We start from the raw sequence: 27,906 nt of genomic DNA on the forward strand, positions 1-27,906 counted from the left end.
ATAAAGGAATTAATTAATTTTACAAAATAGATGTTTTGTTTTACAAGTAATATGTTTTAATCTGTGCTCATCCATCCAGTCAATTTATTTCATTTTATTTTATTGTGGTACCTAGCCAGTCCATACATATAGACACACAGACACAAACACACTGTTATAAGTGAAGAAATACATAAGAATGTTTAATGGACCTATTTGTGAGGGGAACAGCATCTGACAGCCTTAATTGCAAAGCAGGGCAGCTGAGCAATTCAGAAGATTCTTTTTGTATGTTCTTAACTTTCTTGTCGGAAAATATCTTAAATTCAGAGTCATCTTCCTTTTGGATAATTATAGGATGCTGCTGTTCATGCAGACTAAAATTGTGTTTGTCTATTTTGGTAACCTCACGACTACTGCTTATTCATATTCACCTTGTCATCAACTGCAATTTCACATTTTTTCGAACCAACTACTACTAGCCCATCTGTTCCCAATTCTATATTTGTGCACCTGGTTTGTTTTTCCTAAGCATAAGCATTGCATTTGTCTCTATTAAATTTCATTCTGCTCTTTTCAGACTGTCACTTTTTTTTAATCTTTCAAGATTATTTTCCAATTTGTTTCTGTATTCTACCTCAGTGTTTTTCAACTTCAGCAACTTTTAAGATGTGTGGACTTAAACTTCAAACCCATATCAAAGTCTCCATATCCTAAAGTTGCTGAGGCTGAAAAACATTCTTCTAGATCATTCATCAGAATCCTTCTAGAGTCTGATGGTTTGTAACTGCGCTTTTAATTTGTCCTCTTTTTAGAAATACCATCTGTCTTAGCTTTTATTTTAGCTTTTTCCTTGCTAGAAGAAAATAACTGGCTGTGAAGATCACAAATTGTTAAGCTACTGAAGTTCGCAGATAACCCAACAGTGATCGGTCTCATTCGAGACAATGACGAATCCGCATACAGACAAGAGGTCGAACGACTAGCCTTGTGGTGCAACCAAAACAATCTGGAACTGAACACACTCAAAACCGTAGAAATGGTGGTAGACTTTAGGAGAAACCCTTCCATACTTCCACCTCTCACAATACTAGACAACACAGTATCAACAGTAGAAACTTTTAAATTTCTAGGTTCTATCATATCGCAAGATCTAAAATGGACAGCTAACATCAAAAACATCATCAAAAAAGGACAACAAAGAATGTTCTTTCTGTGCCAACTCAGTAAGCTCAAACTGCCCAAGGAGCTGCTGATTCAGTTCTACAGAGGAATTATTGAGTCTGTCATTTGCACCTCTATAACTGTCTGGTTCGGTTCTGTAACCCAACAAGAAAAACACAGACTTCAGAGGATAATTAGAACTGCAGAAAAAATAATTGCTACCAACCTGCCTTCCATTGAGGACCTGTATACTGCACGAATCAAGAAGAGAGGCGTGAAAATATTTACAGATCCCTCACATCCAGAACATAAACTGCTCCAACTCCTACCCTCAAAACGATGCTATAGAGCACTGCACACTAGAACAACTAGACACAAGAACAGTTTTTTCCCGAAGGCCATCACTCTGCTAAACAAATAATTCCCTCAACACTGTCAAACTATTTACTAAATCTGCACTACTATTAATCTTGTCATAGTTCCCATCACCAATCTCTTTCCACTTATGACTGTATGACTGTAATTTTGTTGCTGGCAATCCTTATGATTTATATTGATATATTGACCATCAATTGTGTTGTAAATGTTGAACCTTGATGAATGTTTCTTTTCTTTTATGTACACTGAGAGCATATGCACCAAGACAAATTCCTTGTGTGTCCAATCACACTTGGCCAATAAAAAATTATATTCTATTCTAAAAAATGGTGATCGTGTATCATGAGGCACTGCAACTGGGCTATAAGTGTGAGCTGGTTGGCAGGCATCCAGGTCACATGGCTGCGGTGGTGCTCAGATGGCCAGAACTCCTTGGACTGGTTGTAACCCTCATGTCAAGGACTACCTGTATAGTCAAGACGGCGGAGTAAAAACAAAAACAAAATCAAAAAACAAAATCTTCCTCTTATTAAACGTGCATGAAAGTGCATTCATGCAAACACCTTAAAAACAAGCACTGTTCTGACTACTCTGATTAAAGAAAAGAACATAAGTACTTTTGTTTCCACATGGAAACCGCTTCTGAACTTTGTGCTTGATGTGGAAAAGAATGTAACTCTGGCTTTGGATTTTTCAGATTAGATTGATAGATCTTTATAGAAATGACTTGTTCATACTATTATGGAAAAGCAAAAAGCTGTGATTTGATATTAATGCCTTATTTTACTGTAAGAGAGATAGTCAGAAGTCAATGCTTCTTTTTCTTTCTTTTTTCCTATCTTTCCTCATTTAACTCCCCCCTTTCCCCTCTCCCCAAAGTTCTTCTATTTACTTTTGTATTTTGAATTTTATAATACTCTATAACTTAATAAAAATATTTGACCAAGGAAAAAAAACCAACACTGTTTTACTGATTTAATTTTTGCTTAATTTCTTCATATTTCCATCTTTTCACTAAATTTGCATCCAGAGAAATATAGAATCAGTTATAAAAAGTTCTTCATTTCTTCATTCTTTAGGGTTAAAAGTTAAGATTATGGCAAACAATCAAACAGGTTCACGATCTATTGTGTAAAAAGCTGAGACTGAAAATAAAATTCAACATGGAATATGAGTTTGCTGATTCCAGCCTCCATTTGATCTGCACTAGAGTGAAATAAGGCATGGAGTCTTAAAGTTGGTTCCAACATCTGGAGGAACTAACTTTAAGACTCCACAGCTAGCAAATACATGTCACATTAGAGAGAGATGTAAAACTTGCGATTTTGCCACCCAATAATCTAAAAAAAGTTTCTTCATTTTTCCAGGCTGCATGTTAAACTTCTACTTACAGATTTTTCCATAAAACAACTCTCCATCACGTGAGTGTCATCATACTGTTACACTCATTTGATCAGAACACAATCTGTACCATGACTTCATTTCCCAAGCACTTAATACTGTCTCACACTTTGAAAATATTCATAAATGCACTGGAAAAACTAACAGATAGATATAAGGAATATATGAACAGAACAAAAATAACAGTACAGAACAGTACAGAAGAGAAAAACAGAACATTCTTCAAAAATAAACGGCTACCACAAATCATAACAATATATTATTATGCTATGCTTTCTTCAGGATAAATCCATGTACCTGCAGCTATATATTGTTTTTTGACATTGGTCAAACTCATTCTATTGGTGGGCTAAATTAAGTCAAGATGAAGCCCTACACTTTAGCCTTCCCTCTTATCTTTCCATGCCATACGTCTTCCTCTTTCTGTCCTCTTCCCAATTGCAAAGATTTTTGAGAGATATCTTTGGCTAATGGAGGCATTAGTTTATTGAGCTTACTTTTAGTTGTGTTCTCCAGGGTTCAAATTATCTCTATCAAAGTAGAATTCAAGAACTGGTTTTAATTTCTTTCTTTCTTTTTTATGCCGACATTATGTGTTGTGTTCCAGCAATACTTTCGCAGTGCAACAATTTCAGAAGTAAGGGTTATCTTGAGTATTTATAATCTGTGTGGAATCTGCATCCTGAAACTTCTTGTGAAATGTCAGCTGATTGATGGTTGGGAACCTATTCTAATCTGTCTGCTGCATCAGTGTTTTGTGTATGGTTTTCATCAAAAGCTTGATTGGATGATAGATCACATGTTGTTTCACTGATGTGCTCTTCTGATGTACGCGTGGTCAATCATTTCCATAATTTCCCAGTCAGATATATGATTAATCCACTTAAATTAAAAATATATTTGGGAGATACATCACATATGCTTGAAACTGGGAAAACACATTGCTTTATTACAGCTAAATATGTGATCATTCTCACATTTGCATTCTGCCAAGCATGGACGATAATGTCCCCGCTAATAGAAGGAAGTCTGCAGCATAGCCATGGACAATTGGCATGGCTTTGTTCAGCCTAGCTGTCTTGTCTCCATTAGCATACATGGAGAGAATCAAAATAAAATATTAAATAAAATAAAAATAAAATGTACAGTTTGATATTTTTATAAACATTCTGGTCAACCGCCAAAAGAAGCAGATGGTATCATATTAATAGCTTCCTATATACACTCATTACTTTTTCCTGAGCACATGCAACTTTTCTTTTTTGTTCCTTTCTCTATTAGTTGACAGAACAACACAGATATTCTTAACTTTAGACACTGAATTTAATTATTGCAGCACGGTTCTGGGGTTTGCATAAATCAGTCCATATTATGAACCCATTTTTCAAGCAAACACATTCAGTAATTCACACCTATTGATGTCGAAACAGGCAAGTAGATCAAACACTATCTCCAGTCAGGCAAATCATCTGTGTAGTATAAGATCATTTGCATAGTCTTCATCTTGCCAACAGGACTTGATCTTTTTAAAATTGTTTTTTTTTTAAACAGTCCATGTTGTTGTTGTAATTGCATCTGGCATATAGTTATATCAGAACTCTGTAGAGCTAAGTGGGGTCCTGTCTGCCACAGTTCAATAAAGACGGTGAATTTCTCATTGGTGAACAAGTTTTATAGAGTGCTTGACTTCCTTTTTGCCAACATACATACATAGCAACATACATAGCAACTAGAAAATAACAAGGTATCTGATACATTACTTTCTGTTTTGAATTCAGAGAATTCAGAGTGTATGAGCGCATATAGAAAATCAAATATACTCTTAAGTTCATCTTTAATAAAAAGAAAGGAAGAAAGCAAAGATTCTTTTGGAATCTTCTGCCTACAACAGGATCCTCTAAATTAGTCCACGGATTTCTAATGTTTGAGAGGAATAATTTCCAAGATGGCAATTCTAATCTATTCCAGTTGCACTGGGGCGAGTCAAACAATTCCCAACAATAAACCATATGAATGCAGGGAGTAATCTGGCCTCACACATCTTCAAATGGATACCTGGTAGGACCAGTTAATTCTGTATTTGCAGTGCATCACAAATTATTATTTTCATATGGATTGCACAACTATAATGCCTTGTTACGCTCAACACCTGGGTATCTTTGTGGCAGACTATTTTATATAGATTCTTCCTTCCCAGTTTGAAGAGATAGTGCATGCCTTCTGAAGTTCCCACTTATCAAGAAAGGGTTTCTCTCCTCTTGGCAAGAGTAACTCACACTCTGCTGGCTGGCCAGAATCTCATAAAATTTTTGCTGTCCTGGGAAGCCTTTGGGACTTAAATGATGCAGACTTCCTAGTCCCAAAACTATTGTATTCATTATAGTTTTACTATAATTATATATTGTATTTTGGTGATATGTTATTGTTATTATTGTATTATTATTAAACTGGATTCTGTACATTAGAGTATCATTTGACTGAAGTAGTTTAAAAATTAATAAATAAATGCATTATGTCAGATGGCTGTATATAGTAATTGTTCCATAGGAAAGGCTTTAGAATTAGAAAAATGCATTTCATAAGTATAGACAGCATCAACGTTTAATGCTCTTATTATATATCTGCTAAATGCATAACATTTTTCAAATTCAACAAATCAGTTAGCAAAATTGGGAGATCACTGGCCCCAAATTTTCCTAAATACAGGACTAAACCTACTGAGTTTATGGGTGAAAGGAGAGAAGAGAAGAGAAGAGAAGAGAAGAGAAGAGAAGAGAAGAGAAGAGAAGAGAAAAGAAGAATTGGAAGGGACCTTTGAGGTCTTCTAATCCAACCCCCTGCTTAGGCAGGAAACCCTATACCCGTGATGGCGAATCTATGGCATGCTTGCCACAGGTGGCACGTGGAGCCATATCTGTGAGCATGCGAGCATTGCCCTATCTCAGCTCCAGCACACAAGGGTGCGCTGGCCAGATGATTTTCGGGCCTTCCAGGCCCATTGGAAGTCAGGAAATGAGCTGTTTCTGGCCTCCAAAAAATGGACCTTCTGGGCCCACCATGCCATCATGTGCCAAAAGCAGGGAGAGCGCAGAGGGGTCGCGTGCGCATGGGTGGGGAGCTTGGGTACAGGGGGGCATTGAATTATGAGTGTGGGCACACGTGCAGACCTCCCCCCCTGCTCCCCCTGCTTTTGAGGTTAGCCATCACTGCCCTATACCATTTCAGACAAATGGTTGTCCAATCTCTTCTTTAAAAATTTCCAGTGTTGAAGCATTTACTTCTGGAGGCAAGTTGTTCCACTGATTAATTGTTCTAACAGTCAGGAAATAAACTGTCAGGTTCCAAACAGCAGCACTGATCAACTTCACATGTGGTTACTAATATTTTTACTGGAACTTTCTTTTTGCTTGGGGCGTATCATTGGGAAAATAAGAAAGCGGATCTCAGGAAACAGCTTGTGGGTTGATAACACTTCTGAAACTGTTATAGCCAGCCATTGACCCTGTTTGTCTTTGGTAGTTTTTGAAGCTACAAATGAAACTAGCTGTGTTATTAGCTTTATTTTTAAAGCTATTTTGACTTTGGTTAAAAAACAACTATATGTTTATTCCCTTTAACTCTAACAGTCCTGATCTCTAAGTCATTCAAATATTGTTGTAGGATTTGATCTTTCTTCGTTTATTTTCTCCTTTTCCCATCCCAAAGACTTCTTCAAGGCTTTAGCAAAACTCTTTTGTAAATCCCATAAAAAGCCTTTATCCAGGTCATTCTGTTAGCTCGCCATTTATGATTCCACTTTATTTATTATTTATTTTTCACATTCTGAACCACCCACCTCCCACAGAGAAGGACTCTGGGTGGTGTACAACAGATTATTAAAATATATAAAAGTATTTGCAAATTTAGAGAGAGGAAAGGATGATAAAACTCTGTTAAAATTAATTAAAAGGGGAGTTATCGGAGCACTAGCCAATCCCACAGCTGCACACTCCTCTGGGCTCCCCACAGGTTTTAACTCCTTTTTAGAAGGGCAAAAGAGTGGGGGGCTGTGTCACTTCTAGGAGGAGAATATTCCACAGGGTGGGGGGGAATGGCAGAGAAGACTCTCTTCCTGGACCCTACCAATCAAAATTCTGTAGCTGATGGGGCCAGACCAGGTGGGATGGGCTGATGTAATCTGATGAAGACAGTTCCATTGGTAATCTGGTCCCTTGCCATGTAGGGCTTTGCAGGTCACAACCAAAGCCTTGAATTTTACTTGGAAGTAGACTGGCACCCACTTCAGATGTTACATGTTCCATTTTGGGGGCATCTAAATTTGCTTGTACATCTACACTCTGTACTAGCTGACTTTTCCAGATATTTTTCAAGAGCAGCCCTATGTAGAAGTAGTTGCAATAGTCTATATGAGAGATGACCAGAGTAAGAGTGACCAAATGGAGAGCCTTCCTAACCAGGAAAGGTGTAACTTACAGACAACATGAAGTTGAGCAAAGGATCTCCTATCAATGACGGCCACCTGCTCTTTGAGCAAGAGTTGTGTGTCCAGGCGGAACCTTAGTGTATGACCTAAGACTATCTGTAGTAGTGCAATACCATCCAAAGCAAAGATGATAAAGCACCTGAATAAAGAAGGGTCCACCAACAGCCACTCCATCTTACCAGGGTTCAGTTAAAGTTTGTTGTTCCCCATCCAGGCTCCCACAGCTTCCACCACAACACTCACTTCACCCATGGCAGTTATACAACTGGATATTACCAGCATACTGGTGATACCTCATCCCTTGATTATGGATTATCTCACCGAGCAATTAAAAAGGAGTGGAAAAAGCACCAAGCTTTGTGGCACCTTGCAAACCAGGAACTGTGAGTTGGACCTCTTGCTCCCTAGGGACACCAATTGAGACTGGCATCAGAAGGAGATGAACCAGCACAAAACTGTGCCACTCACCCCAACTCTCTATGTCAGCCCAAAAGGATACTATGGTTAATAGTGTAGAAAGCTGCCAAGAGGTTAAAAAGAGCAAAGATGAATCCATTCTATTCTAGCTAGAGATCATCCACTAGTGTGAACAATGCTGTTTTGGTCTCATATCTTGGCTTGAAATCTGACTGAAAAAAGCCCATATAATACATTTCCTCTAGGATCTCCTGGACTTGCAATGCCATCACTTTCTCAATCACCTCAATCACCTCAATCACCTTCTCTAAAAAGACTGGGAGACTGGACAAAAGTTGTCCAAAGTGGTAGGATCCAGTGATGAATTTTTGAGGATGGGGCATACCGGTGTCTCTTTAAAAGGAGCCAGAAATACCCCCTCTAATAAGGATGGATTCACTATCACTTGGACCTACCAATGTGACAACTCTCAGGCAGCCTTAACCAGGCAGGTGGGACATGGATCTAATACTCAGATAGTGGCATTTACATTCCGGAGGATCCTGCCCAAGTCCTCAGGTCCAAACTGTTCCCAGATAACTGGGTAAGTCTGCTCCCAGGCATTTCCACAGGACTTGCAACATGCTTGTTATCCAATTGGGAATGTTGGAAGATTTTTTATCTTCCAGATGCATAGAAAATTCTTCCACATGGTCTTGTAGATGGGCCTCTAGGCTTCTCTTCCCAAGAGAATCCAGGTGACCCTAAACAGGACAGCTGGGTAGCAGTCTGTGGATACAATAAGTATGGAGACGTATTAATGTTTTGCCCTCTTATCACCATGAGGCAAATCTTAATAGCAGCTTGAATTCATGTTTGGTTGTGTTCATTCTTTGTTTTCCTTCAGCAGTGTTCTAGACATCTCTTGATCTTTTTCAGCTCCAGGTGTTCTGACCTAGACTTCCCCAGCAGCACAAAGCCAAGTCCACATCCTGATAAACCCCTTTTATTTAATTTACAGTGATTTCCTCTCCAGCAAAGTCTTTCCTCTCCCAGAGTCTTTCAAGATAGTTCACAATTACTGACCTTTATCAGGCTTGGAAAGTGGCCAGGCAGAAATCTTTCAGACTCCACACTGTAACCAACAATACTTAGCAAGAATGTAGGAACAGATCTTCACCCAAATGAACTAATTGTCTCCTGCAAACTCCCCTCCCCTTCACTCCTTTTTATTCCCTATGGGAGGGGCCATTCACTGTACACCTGTGCTTTACTCCTGAGCCGACCCTTGTTCCTTAGCTGTTCTCGACTCCCGGCAGCTCTGTGCATGTGCACACTGGGAACAGGATCCAGCTGTTCTTCTGCCTTACTGATGTCTGACTCCAAAGGCAGCTGACAATTGTCAGACGATCCTGGCCCCATCTCTGCCTCCAATGCAGAGCCCTCGTCCGAGCCTTCCCCAGACTCCAGGACTGGTCCATGTTCCTCCCCAACCTCCTCACTGTCTGAATCTGCTGCCAGATCTGCTGGTTGCTGGCAGGCCACAAAACCAAGTCAGAATCTGGATGAGTCAATACCTCATATTAAATATTTTCTCAAAAAGGGCAGGTGTTAGAACAGTAGTTATGAAAGTTCAGCCTATGTGATTGGGGTGAAATCCAGCAAGATTGTTTCTAAGGAACTAAGCTACGCTAAGTGGTTAAAGCCAAATTGCTGCTGTTGGTTAATTATGCTACTGTTGGAGGTCAGCCCCTGCTTAGAGGATATATGTAACTCTGCCGCTTATTCCCAATGTAGTTTGCAAATGAAAACTTCTCGAATTCAGAAAGTACCCATGGGTAAAGATCAAAGCTAACAGACATGGGTCTCAGCAAAGGTGCTACGTAGTGGCAGTAGTATGAGGAAAGTACTCTCTTACAAAGAGAAGGGAGAAATATACTTTTTGCGCCATCACAAGATCCCAGTCAGGATTGAATTCCCTACTGGGAAGATAAAAGAATCAGAATTTCATGCGGTGTTCTAAAAATACTGCATTGGCTGAGATTCCGAACTACTCCTTTCCTACGGTGGCTCTCATTTACTTTCCCACTGGTCACTTCCTACTTTTGTTGTAGTAGTCTCTACATGTTTGTGACAATAGGAGCAAAATATGGAAGTACTCCAGACGGAAATAAGTTGAGCAAACATAGACATTAAAAATATAGTGATTAGTGACCAAAACAATCGAAGTATATTTTTAGCAGGTAATGTTCTTTTCAGAGAACTGAAAAGCAAAAAACTTAACTGCATCCGAATATCATATCAATATTACTGCCATACTACAGTTCAAGGCAATGCAGTCATGCCTCTGGTATCTACCCTGTTACTCTGTACTGATGCATGTGCATATGCCCAATAGGAAGTTACGTTTGCAAATAGTACATGTATTCTTGAGATTTTCAAAGCAGAAGATAAAATATACAAGTAAAAATAACCTAGAAGTCAGAAATCCATTTTAGTTATGAAATTGTGCAGGCAGAGAGTTGGATGGAAAGCAGAAATCTGATGCAAAAAGACAGTAAAACAGAAGAGAACATATTTTCTGAAATTAGATTAGAGCATTTCAGCTGATAAGTGGAATATAAATCCTAGAAAAGAATAAATTTTCTTGACTTTTCTTGTCAGAAAGTTGCAAAAGGTGGTCCTCCGGGACTCCGGGACACTGCAAATGTCATAAATCTGAGTCAGTTGCCAAGCGCCTGAATTTTGATCATGTGATCATGGATGTTCGTAAGTGTGAAAAATGGTCATTAGTCCTTTTTTTCAGTGTCCTTGTAACTTTGAATGGTCACTAAACGAACTGCTGTAAGTCGAAGACTACCTGTATGGGGTAATATTCTTTTACAGTGGAGATCTTTGCTTAAAACAAAAGTACATCTTTTAGGCCAGGGGTCCCCAAACCCTGGTCAGTGGACTGGCACTGGTCCACGGCATGCCAGTAACGGGGCCACACAAACTAGTGAAGCCATCTGCGGGAGGCAGGCTTCACACGAAACCACGCCCCCTCCAATCCGCGGAAAAATCTCTCTCCACAGAACCAGTCCCTGATGCCCAAAATGTTGGAGGGGGGCCCCACTGTTTTAGGCAACTACTCTTTTGTAGTTAATTTTTTTGGAATGTTTTCTTCCTATTCACTCTAATTTGGTGTTTGAATATTCTCACATATTTTGGAAGAATTATTCTGAAAAAACTATTTTCAATGTAAATATTTCAGATTGTTTATCTCAAATTAATATTGATATAGTGATGATTTTAAAAATACCAGTGAATTTTGAGGAAAAGTTAGTACACTTAGAGACAGATAACCAGGTTAGTAACTTTAAGAAATTTCCAGCAAATCAGTAAATTATAAAGGAAATTTCATGGGAAGAATTCTTACATTTTCTTTATCTAAATTAGGATTGACATATGATGGGGTGGCTAGCTTTCCTAACTTTCAGCTTCAGCACTGTGCATACACAGTCAGTTTTTTAAACTAAGTTGTCACAAGAATTTCTATTTTCTAAAAGTGGAGAATGTCAGTACATCCAATTAAAACATCTTTTTTATTTCACAATTTTGTCCAAATGCGTTAGCTTCACCTAAAATACCTGATTTACTGTGAACACTGAAATACATTACTTAGTCCTTCAGTTACAACAGTTCATTTAGTGACCATTTGAAGTTAAAATGGCATTAAAAGAGGTGACAGATGACTATTTTTCACACTTATGCCCACTGTAGCATCCCCATGGTCACGAGATCAACATTCAGATGCTTGGCAACTGACTCATGTTTTTGAGGGTTACAGTGTCCCGGATCATGTGGATCATCTTTTATGATCTGACAAGCAAAGTCAGTGAGGAAGTCAGATTCACTAAACAACCATGTTATGACGGAGTGATGCACTTAACAGCTATGACAAAAAAGGTCATAAAATGAGACAAAATTCACTTTACCGTCTCACTTAGCCACATAAATTGTGGGCTCAATTGTGGTCATAAGTCAAGACTACCTGTATAGATTTATTTCATGCCTATATTTTAAAGAAAATTATTAGGTAGGTATAATAGTTGCAAGCATTTAAATAAATAAGCTTGGGAATTCCCATATTAGCATATCAGTTATTCAGGGTTTAAATATATTTCTTATGATGTTTAGTTAATGCTAATTTATCAAAACATTTTTTCATGTTAAGTGGACAAATCAGAGAATATTCAAATAATATTTGTCTTTCAACGTCATTATGGTAGAAATATAAAATGATACAGCTATATGATCAGGTAGAAGTTTAAATAGTATAGTGTTTTAATTGCTACAGATAGGATGGAAGCACGAATGGTTTACAAAAAGACAAAAGCATGAAGAAGTATGTTGAATAGGGCTGATGTAAGCAAGATTTAGTTGGACTTCCTTTCCTGTTTTCTTAACTCTTGCCCCCTTTTTTTTTTTTTGCTTAATACTTTTTTTCTGCACACTGCTTACCCTGAGAAGGAATAGCAAGGTGTGTAAATATGTTTGTAGCTAATCCAAACAAAATTCCTCAAGAGGAAGAATGTGTATAAATAGGCGTAGGTAGGACAGAGAAATGTATTCCTGAAATCCTAATTTGTTGTAATATATAATATTTGTTATTTTCCTGACAGGTAGACGAGATTTTATCTGAAATAATAATGTTGAATTGAGGTGGGATTGCCGTCTGAGAAGGGAAGGCACTATGCGAATGGGATGGTGCAAAATGGTAATTGACATCACTATTGAACAGTGTGGATATCTTTCATCTTTTTGAACATCATAGACTATTTGCCAGGCAAACACAACCCTTTCTGTAACACTTGAGCACAAATGTGAATGCATACAATGGTCATTGGTGTGTACTTTCATTGTTGATCAACTCTTCCATAAACAAGTAACTACAGAGTACTGAGAGCATGGGGGGAGGGGGCAGGAAGGAGGCTGTGTTATTCATTCATTCATTTATTTATTTATTTTGTCACACAGTATATATAAGCGTAAGCATGAAATAACTATATAATATATAAGCAAATATATACGTATGAGTATGTAATAACTATATTAACTGGATATAACGAAAGAAGATAATAGGACAGGAACGGTAGGCACTCTTGTGCTCTTATGCATGCCCCTCACAGACCTCTTAGGAATGGGGTGAGGTCAATGGTAGATAGTTTTTGGTTGAAGCTTTGGGGATTTGGGGAAGAGACCACAGAGTCAGGTATTGTATTCCAAGCATTAACAACTCTGTTACTGAAGTCGTATTTTCTGCAATCAAGATTGGAGTGGTTAACATTAAGCTCAAATCTATTGTGTGCTCGTGTATTGTTCCGATTGAAGCTGAAGTAGTCTTTGACAGGAAGGAGATTGTAATAGATGATTCTATGAGTTAAGCTCAAGTCATGCTGAAGACGGCGTAGTTCTAAATTTTCTAAACCCAGGATTTCAAGTCTGGTAGCATAAGGTATTTTGTTGTATTCAGAGGAATGGAGAACACTTCTTGTAAATATTTCTGAACATGTTCAATTGTATTGATGTCAGAAATGTGGTATGGGTTCCAGACAGTTGAGCTGTATTCAAGAATTGGTCTAACAAATGTTTTATATGCTCTGGTTAGTAGTGTAGTGTTTTTGGAGAAGAAGCTACGCAAGATTAGGTTTACAACTCTTAAAGCTTTTTTTTGCGATATAGTTGCAGTGGGCTTTGACACTTAGATCATTTGATATGAAAACTCCAAGGTCATTAACAGGGTGGGGGGTCATCTATAAGGTAATGTCCATCAAGCTTGTATTTAGTGTTTAGGTTCTTTTTTCCAATATGTAAGACTGAACATTTGCTGATAGAGATTTGGAGTTGCCAAGTTTTAGACCATTCAGATACAAGGTCAAGGTCTTTTTGAAGGGTAGCTGTATTGTCAGTGGTGTTAAATAATTCAGCATCATCAGCAAAGAGAACACAATTACTTGTAATTTGGTCACATAGATCATTAATGTATAATATGAAGAGTGTTGGTCCAAGAACACTGCCTTGGGGAATGCTACTTTTGACAGGAACAGAATTTGATAGAGCATTGCCAATTTTGACCACTTGTTGTCTGTTTGGCAGGAAAGTTGTTAGCCAATTGTGGAGGGGTCCGGAGATGCCGTAGGATTTTAGTTTTTGGAGAAGTTTATCATGTACTACTGAGTCAAAAGCTTTACAGAAGTCTATGTAGATTGCATCTATTGCTTTGCCCTGATCAAGATTTGTAGTCCATATGTTTTTGCAGTGAAGAAGTTGTAAATTACATGATAATTTTTTTTTGAAACCAAATTGTTTATTAGAGAGTAGGTTATTTGTTTCTAGGTAGAGGATAATGGATTGGTTGATGATAGATTCCATTACTTTGCAGATGACACAGCATAGAGAGATTGGTCTGTAATTTTCAACTAGGCTGGGGTCTCCTTTTTTGAAGACTGGGATGACCATGGCTAGTGATCAAAGTTTGGGAAGGGAACTGGTTGTGAAAGCTTTTTCAAAGATTATACTTAGGGGTTCTGCTATATTAGTGGAAAGCTTTTTTAAGAAGTGTGCACATAGTCCATTAGGTCCAATAGATAGGGATGGTTTTAGTTTGCCAAGAGCTTTTTCAACATTATCTTCTGTGAAATCTACATGTGTTAGATCGTTGTAGTCATTGTTGTTATGGCTGCAACTACTTATGTAGTTATGGCTGCAACTACTCCACACCCAGTATGTTTGTATGAGAGAGAAAGAGAGAGAGACTGGGGCAAAGATCTGCCTTAATATTGCTAAAACTCAGCCTTTCAGAGCAGCCACCTCCATCTTCATTGGTCATAGTTTCTAGAGCAGAAGATGCACAGGTCTTTCTGCCAAGGAACTGTGTGTCCCAAATTCTTGCTTTTAATTTGTTTCTAAAGATCAGAGGCAGCGCAGTTAGAATGCAATACTGCAGGCTACTTCTGCCGGCTGCCTGCAATTTGGCAGTTTGAATCTCACCAGGCTCAAGGTTGACTCAGCCTTCCATCCTTCAGAGGTCAGTAAAATAAGGACCCAGATTGTTGGGGGCAACATGCTGACTCTGTAAAACTGTTTAGAGAGGGCTGGAAAGCACTGTGAAGCGGTATATAAATCCCTGCTATTGCTATTGGGCAACAAGGGGATCGGCAGGACATGCACTCTGTAAAAGTTCAAAGACTCTTTTCTTTCTTTCTTTCTTTCTTTCTTTCTTTCTTTCTTTCTTTCTTTTTCTTTCCCTCCACTCCTTTTGCCACAAATTTTGATCAAATTCGCGATTTGGATACGGTTTTCTATCACCATCTCATCAAGCGGAATCAACACCACCACCACCACCCTGCAACCCTTTTCTTTGGGAAGGGAGGCGAGTTACCCCGCCTCACGGCAAAGTCGCCGCTGCGTGTGTTCGGCTCCGCTTACGCCGAATCAAATCCGCGGCCGGCGGGACCAAGGGGCTCCAAAGCCGCGAGTCTTCTTGCTTCTTCTCCATCTCCATCTCCCTCTGGCTCCGCTCCGTTTCCTTCCCGCGAATTCTGTTTTCCCCACCCATCTTGAGCGCGCTTCTTCTCTTTCTGCCGCAGCTTTCTGCATCCCAGTCTCCCGACCTCCCATGGGAACGGCTGGAGAAGTGGCCGGGTGGACGGTTCAGGGGCAGGAAGGGCGTGGGAAAGAACGGCGGGAGGCATACTGGCTACAGCAAGCTGGCTTTCGGAGACAATGGGGCAGCCCTACTCCCACCTCCCCATCAGGGCAGGAGAGGAAGCGTAGCAAATCGTGGAGCGGGGCAGCTTCTGTATTTCTGGGCGAGGAATCGTTTCCCACTCCTCTCGCCCGGCCTTGGACAAGGCTCTACCCCCTGCGCGCCCCCCTCGCACAGACACACACACACACGGTGCCCTGCACACACATATCCGCACGCAGACTCGCGTTTGCATAATCCTCCCGCCCACCTACCAACCCACCGCCCTCCTTATCTCACCCCAGCCGGGTGTGTGTTTTGTGGCGATGGGGGTTAGGCTTTCGTTCAGGCAGGCAGCCTTTGTGCAGAACGGCGTAAGGCGTCCGCAACTGTACAGGACGCAGCTTTTAAACGCCTGGATTTCAAGGCGGTAACAAAGGCAAAAAAAGAAAGAAAGAAAGAAAGAAAGAACGAGCGAAAGGAAGGAAGGAGGAAAGACACGCAGGCGACAGGACGACTCCCTGGGCCGCGGCCAGAGTCAGCAGGAGTACGACCAATAGCAATAGCAACAAACGGGGAGATGCAACAGTTTAAAGTGAGTAAAAACAAACAAACAAACACCAACTTCCGAGGATCAATCTTCGCATACACACGTGCACACTCATTTGGATTACATATCTGGCACAGGGGTGACTAGGAAGGAAGGAGACTGTTTTCTTTGCCCATATCCTTGCGTTTTCTCCGGCGAAGCTGCCATTTCGATCGCTTCTGCTCCGCCAGTTCCAATACGCGAGAGAGATGTACATTTCGCTATCGCCCCCTTTGATCTTCCTTTCCCGAATCTCCGGCAACCTATTCCAAACTTAATTGTGACCTATCGCTGCATTCCTGTTTAAAGAGATCGCAAGAGTCCTCCCAATCTCACGTTCTAGCTAACCTCTGACAACGTTCCCGGAGGGAAAGATGAGTCTTCTGGTTATTTCAGGTCGTGTGGACATTTCAGTTGTCTTTAGCTTATTAACAAGTGCTTCGGCTCCCTTCTCATTTTGCAATGGCAACTTTAAGTATTAGGCTTGATGATGGTGATAATCTTTATGGCTCTTTGTAAATAGAGCTAGGAAGTTAAAGAGCAAAAAAAGATTCATAAGGTTTGCCTGTAGAGTGTGTTGTGTGGTAGCAGTGATCATTGTGCTACGCTGTCTGTAATTCAACCACTTGACTAAGCCCATTCAGAAACAAGTATCTCTGAATTAACTTGGTGGATGGATGAGTTGAAGGGGAAGTTCAAGGTTTACCTTTCAATAATTTATGCACTTCTTTTTTTTTTATTTTGTCACAACAGTATATATAAGCATAAGCATGAAGTAACTATATAATATATAAGCATATATATGAGTATAAGTGTAATAACTATATAAATTGGATATAATGAAAGGAAACAGTAGGACAGGAACTGTAGGCACGTTTATGCTCTTATGCATGCCCCTTACAGATCTCTTAGGAATGGGGTGAGGTCAACAGTAGACAGTTTTTGGTTAAAGCTTTGGGGATTTTGAGTAGATACCACAGAGTCTGGTAGTGTGTTCCAAGTATTAATAACTCTGTTACTGAAGTCATATTTTCTGCAATCAAGATTGAAGCGGTTAACATTAAGTTTGAATCTATTGTTTGCTCTTGTATTATTGTGATTAAAGCTGAAGTAATCCTCAACAGGAAGGAGATTTGATGAACATTGTTGGAACTGGAAATATTGAGCGTTTTTTCTACAGAGCGTACTGATGTAATAAGAGGAACAAGTAGTATTGCTGTTTTCTCTTGAAGATCCTTGTTTCCTTGCCATCTATAATTACAAAATAGGTATCTTATGTTCTTTGTGGGTTTGTTTTATGTAATGTTTGATGTTGAAAAGCAGGAAGTTGCTTCTTTACATCATACTAGCAATGGGCATAAACCGTTGGATCTGCTTGCCCTGCACAGTTTAATCAAAATTTACTTTCCTTACAAATATGTTTGCACCTTACATATTTATTGGAATATATGTTATATAGTGTGCTTGATCATAATGCCATCTATCTTTGTTCAGAAATCCAGAGGAACCCCCATCGTTTCAGGAAAAAGAAACAATATCATCTAGAATTTAGATTGCTTGCTTAATTTGTAAAATCCACGATGTGTCTTTTCTGACCTGATGCTGCCTGTCATTCCGCTTTCAAATAGATTGAACTGGCATCTCCTATTGCCAAGCAGTAAGGACTGTGAGTTAAAGTGATACATTGAAATTTGGACTAAAACAAATTTGCATTTCTGTATTTTTTAATGTACTTTTCAACCCATTTTAAATTACACAGGCACAAATAAATTTAAAGTATTAAATTTTCATTTAATAGGGTTTATACATACAGTATTAGGCAATACATAAGATGGCAACAGTTTAAAGCAATTTACGTACCAATTTTCAGAGGCTAAGTTTGTCCCAATGGGAATTAGGATCCCCACAAAAATACATAGCATGATTACTTTCCTATTTATATGAATAATTATTGTAATCTTATTTATTTCAGTCAAAGATTTAATTAGATAACAGTATCAATAGAATTATAACATGAAAAATATGGGCATTGGAAACAAGTAGAATAAAGCAGATGAAGAATGCTTTAATGAGACATTTGAAAAAGTGTTAGATAGTTTTAGATTTCTAGACTAGAAGCTCTTCACATTCATATTTACAGATTCGTTCCTTCTTAACTTCTTAATGATCTTTGAGTACATAGCTGAGTCCTGTGCCAGATTTTACACACCAATCACTCCAGCAAATAATTGTTAAGGAAAATCCTAGAAGATATGGCAGAATTTTCCAACTTGCTTCATATCTTTACAGTGTGTTGAGATTGGTTGGATGACTGATTGGTATGATTGATTGACTGACTGACTGACTGACTGACTGACAGATTTTGAGGGAATGTCAAGTCCAATTTCACAAATTTTAAAGTTAGGTCTATATCTTGCATATAGGAATACAAACTACTATGCAAAATATCCTGTGTAATGAAGTACCATTTTTAGAGTATCTCTGAGTACCTAATGCCTATTTTTACTTATTTATCTCTTAACTGCCCATCTGAGGAGTATGTTAAAAGTAACATTAAAATCTTTGATTATTAAGGGGAGACAGATGAGATATAATATGAGACAAATTGTAAATTTACTTGAATATTTGGAAGGAAACAGCCAGGTTTCAGCAGCATTCCTCTTTTTGGATGCCGAAAAAGCTTTTGATAGATTGGATTGGCAGTTTTTGTTTAAAGTAATAGAAAAAATGCAATTTGGGGATTATTTTATTCAAGCAATTAAGGCTATATATCAAAAGCAAACAGCTCAAATAATAGTAAATGGTGGATTAACAGAATCTTTCAAGATTGAGAAAGGGACTAGACAAGGATGTCCCTTGTCACCATTATTATTCATTCTAACTTTGGAAATATTATTGAGTAAGATACGTGGTTTAGATCGAATAAAAGGAATTAGAATTAAAAATCAAGATTATAAATTAAGAGCGTTTGCAGATGATTTGGTTGTTTCTTTATCTCAACCAATACATTCAGCTGTATATTTGATGGAGACAATTGATCAGTATAGTAAGGTATCTGGGTTTAAAGTGAATCAACAGAAGACAAAATGATAATTAAAAATATGAATACACATCAGAGGAAGAATTAGAAAGAATAACTGGATATGAAGTAGTTAAAAGGTTAAATACTTAGGAGTATACATTACAGCATCGAATGTAAAATTATATAAAACAATTATGAGGTATTGTGGGGAAAAGTAATTAAAGAAATGGAGAAATGGAAGAAGTTACAATTATCATTGTTGGGAAGAGTGGCAGCTATAAAATGAATGTTTTGCCTAGATTTTTATTTTTGTTTCAAATGATTCCAATTTTGAAGAAAGATGCAAATTTACAAGAATGGCAAAAGGATTAATAAATTTGTATGGAAGGGTAAAAAACCGAGGATAAAGTTAAAAATAATGCAAGACGTTAGGGAAAGAGGGGGTTTAAAAATGCCTAATTTGAAATTGTACTATGATGCAGTTGTTTTAACTTTAATTTCTGATTGGATTAATTTAACAGAGGAAAGGATTTTGAATATAGAAGGTTATGGTTTGTTATATGGATGGCACGCATATGTAATATATGACAAGAAAATTGATAAGACATTTAAGAATAATATGGTCAGAAGTGCGTTGTTGAGGATTTGGAAAAAATATCAATATAAGTTAGATGGAAAGATACCAATATGGACCATCCCCAGACATATGATAGAGAATATAAATATATTACAAAAAATGGAAGTTATCACTTACAAAGAGCTTTTGACTATGGAAAAGGAATTACAGTTGAAATCTAGGAGAAATTGAGGATGAAGGAAGAAATTATACATGGTTCCAGTATGGACAATTGCAATCTAGATGGAAAATAGATCAGAAAATTGGTATAAGGCAAAGTGATGATAATCTGGTAAAACAAATAAAAGATCAAGGTCAACAGCATATAAAGAGATTATATAATGTATTGGTTGAAATTGATTCAGAAATGGAGTTGGTTAAAGATTGTATGGTAAAATGGGCACAAAATTTTCAACAACCTATAATGTTAGAAACATGGGAAAAAATTTGGGTGAGGAATGTTAAATTCAAGCACAAAATTTAAGAGAAAATTTTTATAAAATGTTTTATAGATGGCATTTAGATCCTAAAAAACTGTCATGTATGTATCCAAATGTGAAAGCAAAATGTTGGAGATGTGATTGTGAGGATGCTACCTATTATCATATATGGTGGACTTGCAAAAAAGTTAAAGCCTTTTGGATTAAAATATGGTGGATTATGCAGAACATTTTGAAAAGAAGATCAAGTTTGTTCCACAGTTCTTTTATTAGGAATAATCTCAGATTGCACTGTTATAGAGACAAAACTGATTCTGAATTTAATAACTGCTGCAAGATTATTGATTGCACAATATTGGAAGAAAGAAGACTTACCTACAATTGGAGAATGGATTAGTAAAGTATCAAATTTAGCAGAAATGGCAAAATTTCTGCCTGCTTGAAAGACTGTACACAAGAAACATATATATTGGAATGGAGGAAGTGGATTGATTATATTCAAAATAAGTATCAGATTAAAAAATATCAATTAGTTTTTGAGTGAAGTTAGGAATTATTATGTATTAGTTTAAGAAAGAAGGGAATTGATAGTGTGATGGTGTGAAATGGAATATGTTTTATGTTATATTTTAGATTATGTTTGTTGTTTACAATCCCTGGTTTTCTGTCCGGGGGAGGCGGGGGGGGGGGAAGGAGGCGGGGAAGGGGAAGACTATAAATTGATTGGTTGCCATTGTACAGGAATAATGGTAGAATTAAACAAGTTGGAATGGTGTAATGTCGGGACTGCTCGCAAACACTCCCGAAGGAAAGGGTAAGGAAAGAGGAGTAAAGAAGGAAGAAAGTAGGTAGGTAGGTGGGTAGGGAGGAAAGAAGGAGGAGAAGAAAGGATAGGAGGAGGAGAAGAAGGAGAAGATAGAGGGTTAGAAAGGATGGTAGTGAGAAGTGGGAAAGAGGAGGGGAAGTAGGAAAGCGAGGAGAAGGTGGTGGGGGAAGTTTAAGAAGGATGAGAAGGGAAGAAAGGATTAAAGGGGGGAGTGGCAGTCGAGCAGCCCTGACTGAGTATAATTTGAGTATAGGACTGATTGTTGGATAAGTGATTGTATTGTACACTGGTCAAATTGTGGGAATTATTATGGAAATATAAAAAATTTTTGCAAAAAAAAAATAAATCTTTGATTATCATAGTCAGAATGTGTTTTTTTCTGATTTTTGATAGTGCTGTAAATTGTATCAATCTAGAATCAAAAGAAAAAAAAGAAAGAGGGGAAGAGAGAAGCAGAGAGAAAGGAGGGGAGGGGAAAGGAGAGGACAGGAGAGGAGAGAGAAAGAGAAAGAAAGAAGAAAAAGAAAGAAAGAAAGAGAAAGAAAGAAAGAAAGAAAGATTCCATTTTGCATTTATTTATTTATTTATTTATTTATTTTGTCACAACATCATACAAAAAGATTATATAGTATATACACATATAAACATATATAGGAAGAAGAAAAGAAAAGAAAGAAAGAGAAAGAAAGAAAGAAAGAAAGATTCCATTTTGCATTTATTTATTTATTTATTTATTTATTTTGTCACAACATCATACAAAAAGATTATATAGTATATACACATATAAACATATATAGGAAGAAGAAAAGAAAAACAATAGGACAGGAACGGTAGGCACGTTTGTGCGCTTATGCACGCCCCTTATGGTCCTGCAAAGTTACAATAGCTTATAATTGTTACTCTTTCTGGGGGGGGGTTATGTGCTATTTCCTGTTATTTTCAAACTCTAAAACTTACGCTGTGGTTTCAGTAGCAGAATAAGCATTCCAATTGTTTTCACTGTTACCTGAAATTACACAGAACACATTCTTCTCTGCTGGCCACATTATTAGTTTTAATTTGTCCAATTGGTGGTACAGAAGCTAAATTACTTCACTTGACACATTTGTTCTACACAGGGGTGACAAATTCAATTTCATTGAGTGCTGCATCCAGGTTATGTTTGACCTTGGGGAGCTGGGGTGAGTGGGGCCAGGGTGGGCGTGGCCAGCATGTCACTTGTGTCAGGGGGCCATGCGTGGCCCTTGAGAGCTCTGTTTTCGGCTGTGACAGCCTCCTGCAACTCTGCCAGCAAAAATGGAGCTAGGGGGGCCATGCGTGGCCCTTGAGAGCTCTGTTTTTGGCTATGATGGCCTCCTACAACCCTCTGCCAGCGAAAACAGAGCTCAGGAAGGTCATATGCACCCCTCATGAACTCTGTTTTCACTGGCAGAGGCCCCACGGGCCAGTCCTTCGCTATTTCCTGGATGGCCCTGCAGGCCAGATCTAAGCACTCCATGGGCCAGATCTCGCCCCCCAGGCCTTGAGTTTGACACCCCTCTTCTACAGTAACTGAAAGGTAAAGGTTTGGTTGTTACATGACTACAGTATACACGCAGGCAAGCTTGATGTGATACTTACTTAGGTTTTAATCATTGTTTTGCTGAAATTTCAAGCCACTCAGACAGAGATAAACAGGTGTGATTTTTTTTATTTCAACAGCAGCTTTTTATAAACCACACATTGTCACTGAAAAGGTTGCTGTTTTCTCCTATGACTGCATTTCAATAATTAATTAAGCAGAAAGCTTCATTGTCCGAATTTCTTATTTTCAAGGAATGATTTGGCAACCCTAAATGCTGATCAATTACATTTAGCACCTGATTACATGCTATAATTTTCTAAGATCTGCTTGGTTTGGTTGTTTGGTTGTTTGATTGGTTGGTTGGTTGGTTGTCTGAAAAAATGAAGTAAGATTTTTTTAAAAAATATATATTACCCATACACATTGTAAAATATGGACTATCAAATGATAAGGTATACTTTGATGTTATATCGATCAGATATTTGTCATACATCATAGCACAATTCCAATAATATGGACACTTTCTAATTACTTTACTAGTTCTCATAAAGGGTTTCTTTAAATTTTTATTTCTTTTCTAATAAGTTGTTTTCTTTTTACCAAAAGGCTCTCCTATTATTTATTTGAAGTTATGTTTGATCAAGTGTGTGTGTTCTTAAGAGTTTGAAGTATACTCTCTTCTCTTAGAAGGAAAAGTTGTTCAAGAATGTCAAGTTCCATGAGAGGCTCTTCTTGCTGCTGATTTCCTTTTCCAGCTCTATTTTTGCAAACTCACTAACTTCGTACATTGTGTTCCTGCCACTCAACTTTGCATGGTGAACATACAGTACATGAAACAGTATCACAGTGTAAGAAATAAAGTCAACATGCAATGTCCTTCTCTTCCCCTAGTTTATAATTTTGATTTTTATAGCTGCTTAAAAGGTAAAGGTAGAGGTTCCCCTCATACATATGTGCTAGTTATTCCCAACTCTAGGGGGCAGTGCTCATCTCCGTTTCAAAGCCAAAGAGCCAGCGCTGTCCAAAGATGTCTCCGTGATCATGCGGCTGGTATGACTAAACACCAAAGGCGCCCAGAATGCTGTTACATTACCACCAAAGGTGGTTTTCTACTTGCATTTTTTACGTGCTTTCAAACTGCTAGGTTGGCAGAAGCTGGGACAAGTAACGGGAGCTCACCCTGTTACACAGCACTGAGGATTTGAACTGCTGAACTGCCAACCTTTCGATCGACAAGTTCAATATCTTATCACTGAGACACCATGTACTAACACACTCACTTACTTACTGCTTACTCATGCACAACTGATGAATTTCTGATTAAATGAAGACTATTCTCTAGTCTGCTGGCTGTCTCCTGGTTACATTGGACATGCCTGTTTACTTGGTCAACATAAATGACACTGATTGTATGGATTTTTACAAGCTATAACATTTTAATAGTCCTTAAGCTGATGAAAGTTACATGTTCTTGTTTGCAAGTAAACATAGTCCAGTAGAAAATGGAAAACTGGTATCATAGAATAGCTTTGTGGCAGTTTTTGTGGCAAGCACATAATGTCATGCACAACAGTCCAAAGTGAATCTGCCGATACTGTCTGTGATTTTCTCTGACCTCTATTGCATTGCAAGAGAATTCTGAAGCCGAAGAGATTGTTAAAAATGCTTTTAAAAGCCTCTGATGATTCCAGCTGAGCCGCGCGATCATCAGAGGTTTTTTTTTTACTTTTAAAAGCATTTTTTCAGCCAAAGAAAAAATGCTTTTAAAAGTAAAAAAAAAAGTTGGCCACGCCCATCCAGTCACATTACCCCCCAAGCCACACCCACAGAACCGGTAGTAACAAATTTGACATGCCCCCTGCATAGGGCTCTTTGAGAACCATGTAGACATAGAATCTGCAGAGGCATTATTAGGCCCATGGTCCTGCTCATTCCAAACTGTGACAAGAGCCTCTGCTAAACTTATTTATTGTTACACATTTCATGACATTCATTGAATTCTACAAGAAAAAATGGTGGCATATAAATTTAATAAACAAATAAATAATATTTGCTTTCAATTGTAAATGAAACTTTATAGGGGACATAAATTTTATAGGGGACAATGATTCATTCAGATCAAGAAATTTACCTCTCCCATAATTTTCCTGCTCATACAGAAACTGTGGAAACATCTAGTTACTTTGCTTTGCTGTAATCGCAGGTTCTATTGATTTCAGGCAAGTTTGCTGATTCAGGCAGCCCGAGAAAAGAAAAAGAGCCACATTAGACCTGGTGTTTGCCTCCCTTCTTTTCCCTTTTTGCCTGGATTAAATCTTGAGGCTTTGCTTAACAGAATTCATTCATTCATGCTTTTTATTCAGTCAATGATTGTCTTCAAATGTAAAGAAAGTTTTGTCGTCTTTCTTCTTCTTATTATATGTTAACATGTGCTAAAACTGTGCATCACCTTGATAGGTTGAATTAAAACACGGGTGAGAAAGCCCATGAATTTAAAAGAATCTATGGGATGGCATGGAAGCCATTCTATTTAAATCAGAGCTAGTAACAAAGATCAGAAAGAGTCTTGTGATACCTTAAAAGCTAGCAGGTTTATTGTGAGATACTTAATTGTAAGGCTTATCAGCTTTAGGGGCCATCAAAATAACTTGTTTTGTTAAATAAATTTGCATGCCTTCATGTTTTTCTTTGTAATAAGTTTCCATATCTACTTTGTGGGGGGGCGGTGGGAGTATAATTGTATCATATACAAATTACAGATACACAGCATATATCTTAAAGTTATACAATGACAAATATTTAAGCGTATTTAAATCACAACAGACTTATATCACAAATTTATATCAGTTATTATCAGTTAAGCTATGGCATCTATTTCACTGAAACCTAGGAATTATAATCTATTGAGGATTATACCAAGAATTATACCAAGAATTCACACTCAAGCAATTGTGCCTCATCCTCTCCTGCCTTTAATTTAAATGTGTAATGATTAACTAAACAGTTGACCAATTGTAAACAGAAAGCGAAAAATGCATACCTGAAACTGGCTGCCTCCTGTTATCTAACTGTGGGTGTAGGGTGTGTAGCAAAGTGCTGATTCAATCTTGAGATAAGATTTAATATTTTCAAATGAACATGTTCTTTTGGATTATATTCCTAGCATAGGGAATACATCAGGACAAAGATAAGAGGTTTTTCCATGCCTTTCTTATAGCTGAGACTTATTCTCCAGCTGAAAAAAACAAATTGATGATCCCTATTACTTTTTTCTAGCCAGAAGTAATTCCAAAATGGACAAAATGAAAATGAAAAAATACTTATAGCCTATGGAGATTTTCAGTCATCCAGATCATGGTTATCCCAAAGGTGCTTTTTTCCCCCACAAGACAACTGGACTTTCTTGTTTTTCTTTGAAGATGTTTCACTTCTCATCCAAGAAGCTTCTTCAAACCTGAAGAAGCTTCTTGGATGAGAAGTGAAACGTCTTTAAAGAAAACCAAGAAACTTGATTATAGTGTTAATGTTTTATTTTCTGTGTGGTAAATATATCACAATTCCTACTATTGTTTCACCTCACAATAGAAACAATCCAAAGGGACAGATTCAAGTTATTAAAACTATGTGTAATGCTTTATGGGGCTTATTCATCATGAACTAAGATAAAGCACCTCACAGAATTCAACTACTTAGTATGTGTGGTGTTATGATGTCCACTACAATTCCAAAAGGCATCTTCACACTTCAAAATGATTAACATGGTGTCAGTTTACAGAATTGCACAATGTTGGTGTGCTGACAAGATTTTTTGAAGCGGAAGGGTGGTCTGACCATCATTCAAGTTGTACAGTGAAGCCCAGGTTTAGGAAAGACCACTTACCACATTTCAGACACTTATAACTTCTGCTACAAAGAGTATCATGTCTGGTATAGTATGTAGCTAGAATCACTTACACTGCAAGTTTTTTCAGTTGTTGATGGCAGTCAATGAGGAGACAATTTTGTTGAGCTAAATTATAGAGATGGAATGAGGACAAGAGGCAACTTGAAAGTCCCTTAAAACCAATTAAATCTATTACTTGGCAATCAAGTGTTTTTCCTAATATACTAATAAAAAAAACCCTGACATAAATTAATAAAATAGGACTCCTGGAAAACAAATACTTAACTATGTTAGGTGTTAATACAATCCTTTTTAATATAACTAGTAGAAAAACACTTCCTGATGCCATGAATTTTTAGCTTGATGGTTTGTTTATTGTTAGCTGAGATAAACTGAACTGAATGAATGTTGAAATAGTCAAAAGTCTGTTACGAAATAAAATGGTTAAAAGTACAATGACATTGCAGTGGAATGTGATATCAGAATGTTTGCTGCAAAAATAATCCAAGTTAATTTTTTCAGATTAAAGACTGCCTTGTTAACTGCAACACTAAAATGAGCATTCTGGTTTCACTGATTTGTTATTTTTAGAGATTTCAAAAGATTGTTAAACAATACTTAAGGAGTGTTGTTTTGCTACATTAGGTTAATAAAGCTATTATCCTGGATCATGATTATTGGGATTTCCATTCTTTTCTCTTGGGTGCAGAATTTTACTTCAATAAAATGGTCAGAAAAAATTTAAAATGTACATTCATCTCCTATGTGCTCTTTTTTCTTCTTCCCAACCTTTTCAAGTGCTTTTGACTGTATTTTATTTTAATTTTAAATTTCATATTTCTATTTCTTCCTCCCAATTTGATGTGACCTTTCTACCCTTTCTTAGTTTTATTTGATTCTTACTCTTTGCAGGTGAAAAGACAATAAAAGGTTAATATATTACAATTTGTTCCTGTTCTAACTCAGACCTTATACCTATTTATTGGTTTATATGGTTGCTTAGGAGCTTGCATGGAACTCAGTGGTTAATATAGGAAATATTCTAAGTAATTAATACATTCTGCTATCAGTTATCTGATAAGGTTGCATGACTAAGGTTGCAGCTGGAATTGTCACAACTTTTTTTTTCCAGCTAGCAGACCATTTTTCTCAAAAGGTTAAGCATCCTTCTGCATTAATAGGACTCTGGGATTCTAAATAACACTGGGCAGTTGATTTCTTTTACAGATAAGAAAGCTGGCTAAGTAACTGTGTGAATTATAGCCCTGCACACTTGAAATTCATCTAGTTTTAAATGTGCGGAGAATAATTAAAGTAGATCAAGACAATGGAAATGGAATGCATGAAGAATGTGAATAGGACTGTAGGAAAGTATTTAGGAGAATTCAAAGATAAACTGAATTTTCTTGAATACTTTCCAACAGTTCTATTCACAT

General features: G+C 37.6%; 1 protein-coding gene across 5 annotated transcripts in view; it reads left to right on the forward strand.

The window, feature by feature from the left end:
• The first annotated feature begins 15,702 nt into the window (after nucleotides 1–15,702).
• ST6GAL1 (ST6 beta-galactoside alpha-2,6-sialyltransferase 1) overlaps nucleotides 15,703–27,906 on the forward strand; it is a 65,688-nt gene continuing 53,484 nt past the window's right edge. For 3 of the 5 annotated variants that reach the window (XM_058189339.1, XM_058189338.1, XM_058189337.1), the window contains exon 1: nucleotides 15,703–16,125. The gene's annotated coding sequence lies outside the window, so the exon portion shown is untranslated. The remainder of the gene's footprint in view (nucleotides 16,126–27,906) is intronic. The other 2 variants (XM_058189336.1, XM_058189335.1) reach the window with 1 other exon arrangement.

This window comes from Ahaetulla prasina, chromosome 6, assembly GCF_028640845.1.
Source record: "Ahaetulla prasina isolate Xishuangbanna chromosome 6, ASM2864084v1, whole genome shotgun sequence".
Lineage (NCBI taxonomy): Eukaryota > Metazoa > Chordata > Lepidosauria > Squamata > Colubridae > Ahaetulla > Ahaetulla prasina.